This window comes from Gorilla gorilla, chromosome 16 (genome assembly GCF_029281585.2).
Source record: "Gorilla gorilla gorilla isolate KB3781 chromosome 16, NHGRI_mGorGor1-v2.1_pri, whole genome shotgun sequence".
Taxonomy (NCBI): domain Eukaryota; kingdom Metazoa; phylum Chordata; class Mammalia; order Primates; family Hominidae; genus Gorilla; species Gorilla gorilla.
In genome coordinates this window covers 104,222,301-104,235,652 of record NC_073240.2, presented here as the reverse complement: position 1 = coordinate 104,235,652, position 13,352 = coordinate 104,222,301, and positions in this window count along the sequence as shown.

The following is a 13,352-nucleotide window of genomic DNA, read 5'->3' as shown; positions in this document are numbered from 1 at the left end:
CTATCTGCATGAAAATGGAAATATCTACACAGCTATCTGCATATACATGGAAATATCTACAAAGCTATCTCTTTACACATGGAAATAACTACACAGCTATCTCTATAAACATGGAAATATCTACACCGCCATCTGTATGAACATAGAAATATCTGCACCGCCATCCGAATGAACATATAAATATCTACACCGCCATCTGTATTAAGATGGAGATACCTATACCGCTATCTGTATAAACATGGAAATATCTACACCGCTATCTGTATAAACATGGAAATATCTACACCGCTACCTGTATAAACATGGAAATATCAGCACCGCTATCTGTATGAACATGGAAATATCTACACCGCTATCTGTGTAAACATGCATACATATTCAACGCTATCTGTATAAACATGGAAATATCTACAGTGCTATCTGTATGAACAAGGAAATATCTACACCGCTATCTGCATGAAAATGGAAATATCTACACAGCTATCTGCATATACATGGAAATATCTACAAAGCTATCCCTTTACACATGGAAATAACTACACCGCTATCTCTATAAACATGGAAATATCTACACCGCCATCTGTATGAACATGGAAATATCTGCCCCGCCATCTGTATGAACATATAAATATCTACACCGCCATCTGTATTAAGATGGAGGGATCTACACCGCTATCTGTATAAACATGGAAATATCTACACTGCTATCTGTATAAACATGGAAATATCTACACCGCTATCTGTATAAACATGGAAATATCAGCACCGCTATCTGTATGAACATGGAAATATCAGCCCCTCTATCTGTATGAACATGGAAATATCTACACCACTATCTGTATGAACATGGAAATATCTACACCACTATCTGTATGAACATGGAATTACCTTCACGGCCATCTGTATGAACACGGATATGTCTACACAGCCATCTGGATGAACATGGAAATATCTACACCGCTATCTGTATGAACATGGAAATATCTACACCGCTATCTTTATGAACATGGAATTATCTTCACCGCCATCTGAATGAACAAGGAAATATCTACACCGCTATCTGTATGAACATGGAATTAGCTACACCGCTATCTCTATAAACGTGGAAATATCTACACCACCATCTCTATGAACATGGAAATATCTGCACCGCCATCTGTATGAACATATAAATATCTACACCCCCAACTGTATTAAGATGGAGATATCTACACCGCTATCTGTATAAACATGGAAATATCTACACTGATATCTGTATAAACATGGAAATATCTACACCGCTCTCTGTATAAACATGGAAATATCTACACCGCTACCTGTAAAAACATGGAAATATCAGCACCGCTATCTGTATGAACATGGAAATATCTACACCGCTATGTGTGTAAACATGCATACATCTTCACCACTATATGTATAAACATGGAAATATCTACACCGCTATCTGTGTGAACATGGAAATATCTACAATGCTATCTGTTTGAACATGGAAATATCTACAACGCTATCTGTTTGAACATGGAAATATCTACACCGCTATCTGCATGAAAATGGAAATATCTACAAAACTATCTGCATATACATGGAAATATCTACAAAGCTATCCCTTTACACATGGAAATAACCACACCGCTATCTCTATAAACATGGAAATATCTACACCGCCTTCTGTATGAACATGGAAATATCTGCACCGCCATCTGTAAGTACATACAAATATCTACACCGCCATCTGTATTAAGATGGAGATATCTACACCGCTATCTGTATAGACATGGAAATATCTACACCGCTATCTGTATAAACATGGAAATATCTTCACCGCTATCTGTATAAACATGGAAAAATCAGCACCGCTATCTGTTTGAACATGGAAATATCATCCCCGCTATCTGTATGAACATGGAAATATCTACATCACTACCTGTATGAACATGGAAATATCTACACCGCTATCCGTATGAAACTGGAAATATCTACACCGCAATCTGTATGAACATGGAAATATCTTCACCGCCATCTGTATGAACATGGAAATATCTACACCGCTATCTGTTTGAACATGGAAATATCTACACCGCTATCTGCATGAAAATAGAAATATCAACAAAGCTATCTGCATATACATGGAAATATCTACAAAGCTATCTCTTTACACATGCAAATAACTACACAGCTATCTCTATAAACATGGAAATATCTACACCGCCATCTGTATGAACATAGAAATATCTTCACCGCCATCCGTATGAACATATAATTATCTACACCGCCATCTGTATTAAGATGGAGATATCTACACCGCTATCTGTATAAACATGGGAATATCTACACCGCTATCTGTATAAACATGGAAATATCTACACCGCTCCCTCTATAAACATGGAAATATCAGCACAGCTATCTGTTTGAACATGGAAATATCTACACCGCTATCTGTGTAAACATGCATACATCTTCACCGCTATCTGTATAAACATGGAAATATCTACAGCGCTATCTGTATGAACATGGAAATATCTACACCGCTATCTGTATGAACATGGAAATATCTACACTGCTATCTGCATGAAAATGGAAATATCTACACAGCAATCTGCATATACATGGAAATATCTACAAAGCTATCTCTTTACACATGGAAATAACTACACCGCTATCTCTATAAACATGGAAATATCTACACCGCTATCTGTATGAACATGGAAATATCTGCACCGCCATCTGTATGAACATATAAATATCTACACCGCCATCTGTATTAAGATGGAGATAACTACACCGCTATCTGTATAAACATGGAAATATCTACACCGCCATCTGTATTAAGATGGAGATATCTATACCGCTATCTGTATAAACATGGAAATATCTACACCGCTATTTGTATGGACATGGAAATATCTACACCGCTACCTGTATAAACATGGAATTAGCACCGCTATCTGTATGAACATGGAAATATCTACACCGCTATCTGTATGAACATGGAAATATCTACACCGCTATCTTTATGAACATGGAATTATCTTCACCGCCATCTGAATGAACAAGGAAATATCTACACCGCTATCTGTATGAACATGGAATTAGCTACACCGCTATCTCTATAAACGTGGAAATATCTACACCACCATCTCTATGAACATGGAAATATCTGCACCGCCATCTGTATGAACATATAAATATCTACACCCCCAACTGTATTAAGATGGAGATATCTACACCGCTATCTGTATAAACATGGAAATATCTACACTGATATCTGTATAAACATGGAAATATCTACACCGCTCTCTGTATAAACATGGAAATATCTACACCGCTACCTGTAAAAACATGGAAATATCAGCACCGCTATCTGTATGAACATGGAAATATCTACACCGCTATGTGTGTAAACATGCATACATCTTCACCACTATATGTATAAACATGGAAATATCTACACCGCTATCTGTGTGAACATGGAAATATCTACAATGCTATCTGTTTGAACATGGAAATATCTACAACGCTATCTGTTTGAACATGGAAATATCTACACCGCTATCTGCATGAAAATGGAAATATCTACACAACTATCTGCATATACATGGAAATATCTACAAAGCTATCCCTTTACACATGGAAATAACCACACCGCTATCTCTATAAACATGGAAATATCTACACCGCCTTCTGTATGAACATGGAAATATCTGCACCGCCATCTGTAAGTACATACAAATATCTACACCGCCATCTGTATTAAGATGGAGATATCTACACCGCTATCTGTATAGACATGGAAATATCTACACCGCTATCTGTATAAACATGGAAATATCTTCACCGCTATCTGTATAAACATGGAAAAATCAGCACCGCTATCTGTTTGAACATGGAAATATCATCCCCTCTATCTGTATGAACATGGAAATATCTACACCACTATCTGTATGAAACTGGAAATATCTACACCGCTATCTGTATGAACATGGAAATATCTTCACCGCCATCTGTATGAACATGGAAATATCTACACCGCTATCTGTTTGAACATGGAAATATCTACACCGCTATCTGCATGAAAATGGAAACATCTACACAGCTATCTGCATATACATGGAAATATCTACAAAGCTATCTCTTTACACATGGAAATAACTACACAGCTATCTCTATAAACATGGAAATATCTACACCGCCATCTGTATGAACATAGAAATATCTGCAACGCCATCCGTATGAACATATAAATATCTACACCGCCATCTGTATTAAGATGGAGATATCTATACCGCTATCTGTATAAACATGGAAATATCTACACCGCTATCTGTATAAACATGGAAATATCTACACCGCCACCTGTATAAACATGGAAATATCAGCACCGCTATCTGTATGAACATGGAAATATCTACACCGCTATCTGTGTAAACATGTATACATCTTCACCACTATCTGTATAAACATGGAAATATCTACAGCGCTATCTGAAAGAACATGGAAATATCTACACCGCTATCTGTTTGAACATGGAAATATCTACACCGCTATCTGCATGAAAATGGAAATATCTACACAGCTATCTGCATATACATGGAAATATCTACCAAGCTATCTCTTTACACATGTAAATAACTACACCGCTATCTCTATAAACATGGAGGTATCTACACCGCCATCTGTATGAACATGGAAATATCTGCACCGCCATCTGTATGAACATATAAATATCTACACCGCCATCTGTATTAAGATGGAGATATTTACACCACTATCTGTATAAACATGTAAATATCTACACCGCTATCTGTATAAACATGTAAATATCTACACCGCTACCTGTATAAACAAGGAAAAATCAGCACCGCTATCTTTATGAACATGGAAATATCTACACGGCTATCTGTATGAAACTGGAAATATCTACACTGCTATCTGTATGAACATGGAAATATCTTCACCGCCATCTGTATGAACATGGATATATCTACACAGCCATCTGGATGAACATGGAAATATCAGCACCGCTATCTGTATGAACATGGAAATATGTACACCGCTATCTGTATGAACATGGAAATATCTACACCGCTATCTGTTTGAACATGGAAATATCTACACAGATATCTGCATGAAAATGGAAATATCTACACAGCTATCTGCATATACATGGAAATATCTACAAAGCTATCTCTTTACACATGGAAATAACTACACAGCTATCTCTATAAACATGTAAATATCTACACTGCTATCTGTATGCACATGGAAATATGTTCACCGCCATCTGTATGAACATCGATATATCTACACCGCTACCTGTATAAACATGGAAATATCAGCACCGCTATCTGTATGAACATGGAAATATCTACACCGCTATCTGTGTAAACATGCATACATCTTCACCGCTATCTGTATAAACATGGAAATACCTACACCGCTATCTGTATGAACTTGGAAATATCTACACCGCTATCGGTTTGAACATGGAAATATCTACACCGCTATCTGCATGAAAATGGAAATATCTACACAGCTATCTGCATATACATGGAAATAACTACAAAGCTATCTCTTTACACATGGAAATAAATACACCGCTATATCTATAAACATGGAAATATCTACACCGCCATCTGTATGAACATGGAAATATCTGCACTGCCATCTGTATGAACATATAAATATCTACACCGCCATCTGTATTAAGATGGAGATATCTACACCGCTGTCAGTATAAACCTGGAAATATCTACACCGCTATCTGTATAAAGATGGAAATATCTACACCACTAGCTGTATAAACATGGAAATATCCACACTGCTTCCTGTATAAACATGGAAATATCAGCACTGCTATGTGTACGAACATGGAAATATCTACACCGCTATCTGTATGAACATGGAAATAGCTTCACTGCTATCTGTATGAACATGGAAATATCTACACCACTATCTGTATGAACATGGAAATATCTTCACCGCTAACTGTATGAACATGGATATATCTACACAGCCATCTGGATGAACATGGAAATATCTACACCGCTATCTGTATGTACATGGAAATATCTACACCGCTATCTGTGTAAACATGCATTCATCTCTACCCCTCTCTGTATAAACATGGAAATATCTACACCGCTATCTGTTTGAACATGGAAATATCTAAACCGCTATCTGCATGAAAATGGAAATATCTACACAGCTATCTGCATATACATGGAAATATCTGCACAGATATCTCTTTACACATGGAAATAACTACACCGCTATCTGTATGAACATGGAAATATCTACACCGTCATCTGCATGAACATGGAAATATCTGCACGGCCATCTGTATGAACATATAAATATCTACACCGCCATCTGTATTAAGATGGAGATATCTACACCGCTATCTGTATAAACATGGAAATATCTACACCGCTATCTGTATAAACATGGAAATATCTACACCGCTACCTGTATAAACATGGAAATATCAGCACCGCTATCTGTATGAACATGGAAATATCTTCACCGCTATCTGTATGAACATGGAAATATCTACACCGCTATCTTTATGAACATGGAATTATCTTCACCGCCATCTGTATGAACATGGATATGTCTACACAGCCATCTGGATGAACATGGAAATATCTCCACCGCTATCTGTATGAACATGGAAATATCTACACAACTATCTGTATGAACATGGAAATATCTACACCGCTATCTGTATGAATATGGAAATAGCTACACCGCTATCTCTATAAACATGGAAATATCTACACCGCCATCTGTATGAACATGGAAATATCTGCACCGCCATCTGTATGAACATATAAATATCTACACCGCCAACTGTATTAAGATGGAGATATCTACACCACTATCTGTATAAACTTGGAAATATCTACACCGCTATCTGTATAAACATGGAAATATCTACACCGCTATCTATATAAACATGGAAATATCTACACCGCTACCTGTATAAACATGGAAATATAAGCACCGCTATCTGTATGAACATGGAAATAGCTACACCGCTATCTGTTTGAACATGGAAATATCTACACCGCTATCTGTACGAACATGGAAATATCTACACCACTATCAGTATGAACATGGAAATAGCTACACCGCTATCTGTATGAACATGGAAATATCTACAGCACTATCTGTATGAACATGGAAATATCTACACCACTATCTGTATGAAACTGGAAATATGTACACCGCTATCTGTATGAATATGGAAATATCTTCACCGCCGTCTGTATGAACATGGAAATATCTACACCGCTATCTGTTTGAACATGGAAATATCTACACCGCTATCTGCATGAAAATGGAAGTATCTACACAGCTATCTGCATATACATGGAAATATCTACAAAGCTATCTCTTTACACATGGAAATAACTACACAGCTATCTCTATAAACATGGAAATATCTACACCGCCATCTGAATGAACATAGAAATATCTGCACCGCCATCAGTATGAACATATAAATATCTACACCGCCAACTGTATTAAGATGGAGATATCTACACCACTATCTGTATAAACTTGGAAATATCTACACCGCTATCTGTATAAACATGGAAATATCTACACTGCTATCTGTATAAATATGGAAAAATCTACACCGCTACCTGTATAAACATGGAAATATAAGCACCGCTATCAGTACAAACATGGAAATATCTACACCGCTATCTGTACGAACATGGAAATATCTACACCGCTATCTGTATGAACATGGAAATAGCTACACCGCTATCTGTATGAACATGGAAATATCTACAGCACTATCTGTATGAACATGGAAATATCTACACCGCTATCTGTATGAAACTGGAAATATGTACACTGCTATCTGTATGAATATGGAAATATCTTCACCGCCACCTGTATGAACATGGAAATATCTACACCGCTATCTGTTTGAACATGGAAATATCTACACCGCTATCTGCATGAAAATGAAATATCTACACAGCTATCTGCATATACATGGAAATATCTACAAAGCTATCTCTTTACACATGGAAATAACTACACAGCTATCTCTATAAACATGGAAATATCTACACCGCCATCTGTATGAACATAGAAATATCTGCACCGCCATCCGAATGAACATATAAATATCTACACCGCAATCTGTATTAAAATGGAGATATCTATACCGCTATCTGTATAAACATGGAAATATCTACACCGCTATCTGTATAAACATGGAAATATCTACACCGCTACCTGTATAAACATGGAAATATCAGCACCGCTATCTGTATGAACATGGAAATATCTACACCGCTATCTGTGTAAACATGCAGACATATTCAACGCTATCTGTATAAACATGGAAATATCTACAGTGCCATCTGTATGAACATGGAAATATCTACACCGCTATCTGTATGAACATGGAAATATCTACACCGCTATCTGTTTGAACATGGAAATATCTAAACCGCTATCTGCATGAAAATGGAAATATCTACACAGCTATCTGCATATACATGGAAATATCTGCACAGATATCTCTTTACACATGGAAATAACTACACCGCTATCTGTATGAACATGGAAATATCTACACCGTCATCTGCATGAACATGGAAATATCTGCACGGCCATCTGTATGAACATATAAATATCTACACCGCCATCTGTATTAAGATGGAGATATCTACACCGCTATCTGTATAAACATGGAAATATCTACACCGCTATCTGTATAAACATGGAAATATCTACACCGCTACCTGTATAAACATGGAAATATCAGCACCGCTATCTGTATGAACATGGAAATATCTTCACCGCTATCTGTATGAACATGGAAATATCTACACCGCTATCTTTATGAACATGGAATTATCTTCACCGCCATCTGTATGAACATGGATATGTCTACACAGCCATCTGGATGAACATGGAAATATCTCCACCGCTATCTGTATGAACATGGAAATATCTACACAACTATCTGTATGAACATGGAAATATCTACACCACTATCTGTATGAATATGGAAATAGCTACACCGCTATCTCTATAAACATGGAAATATCTACACCGCCATCTGTATGAACATGGAAATATCTGCACCGCCATCTGTATGAACATATAAATATCTACACCGCCAACTGTATTAAGATGGAGATATCTACACCACTATCTGTATAAACTTGGAAATATCTACACCGCTATCTGTATAAACATGGAAATATCTACACCGCTATCTATATAAACATGGAAATATCTACACCGCTACCTGTATAAACATGGAAATATAAGCACCGCTATCTGTATGAACATGGAAATAGCTACACCGCTATCTGTTTGAACATGGAAATATCTACACCGCTATCTGTACGAACATGGAAATATCTACACCGCTATCAGTATGAACATGGAAATAGCTACACCGCTATCTGTATGAACATGGAAATATCTACAGCACTATCTGTATGAACATGGAAATATCTACACCACTATCTGTATGAAACTGGAAATATGTACACCGCTATCTGTATGAATATGGAAATATCTTCACCGCCGTCTGTATGAACATGGAAATATCTACACCGCTATCTGTTTGAACATGGAAATATCTACACCGCTATCTGCATGAAAATGGAAGTATCTACACAGCTATCTGCATATACATGGAAATATCTACAAAGCTATCTCTTTACACATGGAAATAACTACACAGCTATCTCTATAAACATGGAAATATCTACACCGCCATCTGAATGAACATAGAAATATCTGCACCGCCATCAGTATGAACATATAAATATCTACACCGCCAACTGTATTAAGATGGAGATATCTACACCACTATCTGTATAAACTTGGAAATATCTACACCGCTATCTGTATAAACATGGAAATATCTACACCGCTATCTGTATAAATATGGAAAAATCTACACCGCTACCTGTATAAACATGGAAATATAAGCACCGCTATCAGTACAAACATGGAAATATCTACACCGCTATCTGTACGAACATGGAAATATCTACACCGCTATCTGTATGAACATGGAAATAGCTACACCGCTATCTGTATGAACATGGAAATATCTACAGCACTATCTGTATGAACATGGAAATATCTACACCGCTATCTGTATGAAACTGGAAATATGTACACTGCTATCTGTATGAATATGGAAATATCTTCACCGCCACCTGTATGAACATGGAAATATCTACACCGCTATCTGTTTGAACATGGAAATATCTACACCGCTATCTGCATGAAAATGAAATATCTACACAGCTATCTGCATATACATGGAAATATCTACAAAGCTATCTCTTTACACATGGAAATAACTACACAGCTATCTCTATAAACATGGAAATATCTACACCGCCATCTGTATGAACATAGAAATATCTGCACCGCCATCCGAATGAACATATAAATATCTACACCGCAATCTGTATTAAAATGGAGATATCTATACCGCTATCTGTATAAACATGGAAATATCTACACCGCTATCTGTATAAACATGGAAATATCTACACCGCTACCTGTATAAACATGGAAATATCAGCACCGCTATCTGTATGAACATGGAAATATCTACACCGCTATCTGTGTAAACATGCAGACATATTCAACGCTATCTGTATAAACATGGAAATATCTACAGTGCCATCTGTATGAACATGGAAATATCTACACCGCTATCTGTATGAACATGGAAATATCTACACCACTATCTGTATGAACATGGAAATATCTACATCGCTATCTTTATGAACATGGAATTATCTTCACTGCCATCTGTATGAACATGGATATGTCTACACAGCCATCTGGATGAACATGGAAATATCTCCACTGCTATCTGTATGAACATGGATATGTCTACACAGCCATCTGGATGAACATGGAAATATCTCCACTGCTATCTGTATGAACATGGAAATATCTACACCACTATCTGTATGAACATGGAAATATCTACACCGCTATCTGTATGAATATGGAAATAGCTACACCGCTATCTCTATAAACATGGAAATATCTACACCGCCATCTGTATGACATGGAAATATCTGCACCGCCATCTGTATGAACATATAAATATCTACACCGCCAACTGTATTAAGATGGAGATATCTACACCACTATCTGTATAAACTTGGAAATATCTACACCGCTATCTGTATAAACATGGAAATATCTACACCGCTATCTGTATAAATATGGAAATATCTACACCGCTACCTGTATAAACATGGAAATATAAGCACCGCTATCAGTACAAACATGGAAATATCTACACCGCTATCTGTACGAACATGGAAATATCTACACCGCTATCTGTACGAACATGGAAATATCTACACCGCTATCTGTATGAACAGGGAAATAGCTACACCGCTATCTGTATGAACATGGAAATATCTACACCGCTATCTGTATGAAACTGGAAATATCTTCACCGCCATCTGTATGAACATGGATATATCTACACTGCTATCTGTAAGACCATGGAATTAGCTACACCGCTATCTGTATGAACATGGAAATATCTACACCACTATCTGTATGAACATGGAAATATCTACACCGCTGTCTGTATGAACATGGATATATCTACACAGCTATCTGGATGAACATGGAAATATCTACACCGCTATCTGTATGAACATGGAAATATCTACACCGCTATCTGTGTAAACATGCATACATCTTCACCGCTATCTGTATAAACATGGAAATATCTACCCTGCTATCTCTATGAACATGGAAATATCTACACCGCTATCTGTTTGAACATGGAAATATCTACACCGCTATATGCATGAAAATGGAAATATCTACACAGCTATCTGCATATACATGGAAATAACTACAAAGCTATCTCTTTACACATGGAAATAACTACAGCGCTATCTCTATAAACATGGAAATAGCTACACCACCATCTGTATGAACATGGAAATATCTGCACCGCCATCTGTATGAACATATAAATATCTACACCGCCATCTATATTAAGATGGAAATATCTACACCGCTATCTGTATAAACTTGGAAATATCAACACCGCTATCTGTATAAACATGGAAATATCTACACAGCAATCTGTATAAACATGGAAATATCTACACCGCTACCTGTATAAATATGGAAATATCAGCACCGCTATCTGTATGAACATGGAAATATCTACACCGCTATCTCTATGAACATGGAAATTTATACACCGCTATCTGTATGAACATGGAAATAGCTACACCGCTGTCTGTATGAACATGGAAATATCTACACCACTACCTGTATGAACATGGAAATATCTACACCGCTATCTGTATGAACATGGATATTTCTACACAGCCATCTGGATGAACACGGAAATATCTACACCGCTATCTGTATGAACATGGAAATATCTACACCTCTATCTGTATGAACATGGAAATATCTTCACCGCCATCTGTATGAACTTGGATATATCTACACAGCCATCTGTATGAACATGGAAATATCTACACCGCTATCTGTATGAACATGGAAATATCTACACAGCCATCTGGATGAACATGGAAATATCTACACCGCGATCTGTATGAACATGGAAATATCTACACCGCTATCTGTGTAAACATGAATACATCTTCACCGCTATCTGTATAAACATGGAAATATCTACATTGCCCTCTGTATGAACATGGAAATATCTACACCGCTATCTGTTTGAACATGGAAATATCTAAGCCGCTATCTGCATGAAAATAGAAATATCTACACAGCTATCGGCATATACATGGAAATATCTACGAAGCTATCTCTTTACACATGGAAATAACTACACCGCTATCTCTATAAACACGGAAATATCTACACCGCCATCTGCATGAACATGGAAATATCTGCACCGCCATCTGTATGAACATATAAATATCTACACCGCCATCTGTATTAAGATGGAGATATCTACACCGCTATCAGTATAAACGTGGAAATATCTACACCGCTACCTGTATAAACATGGAAATATCTGCATCGCCATCTGTATGAACATATAAATATCTACACCACCATCTGTATTAAGAAGGAGATATCTGCACCGCTATCTGTATAAACATGGAAATATCTACAACGCTACCTGTATAAACATGGAAATATCAGCACCGCTATCGGTATGAACATGAAAATATCTACACCGCTATCTGTATGAACATGGAAATATCTACACCGCTATCTGTATGAACATGGAAATATCTTCACCGCCATCTGTATGAACATGGATATATCTACACAGCCATCTGTATGAACATGGAAATATCTACACCGCTATCAGTATGAAC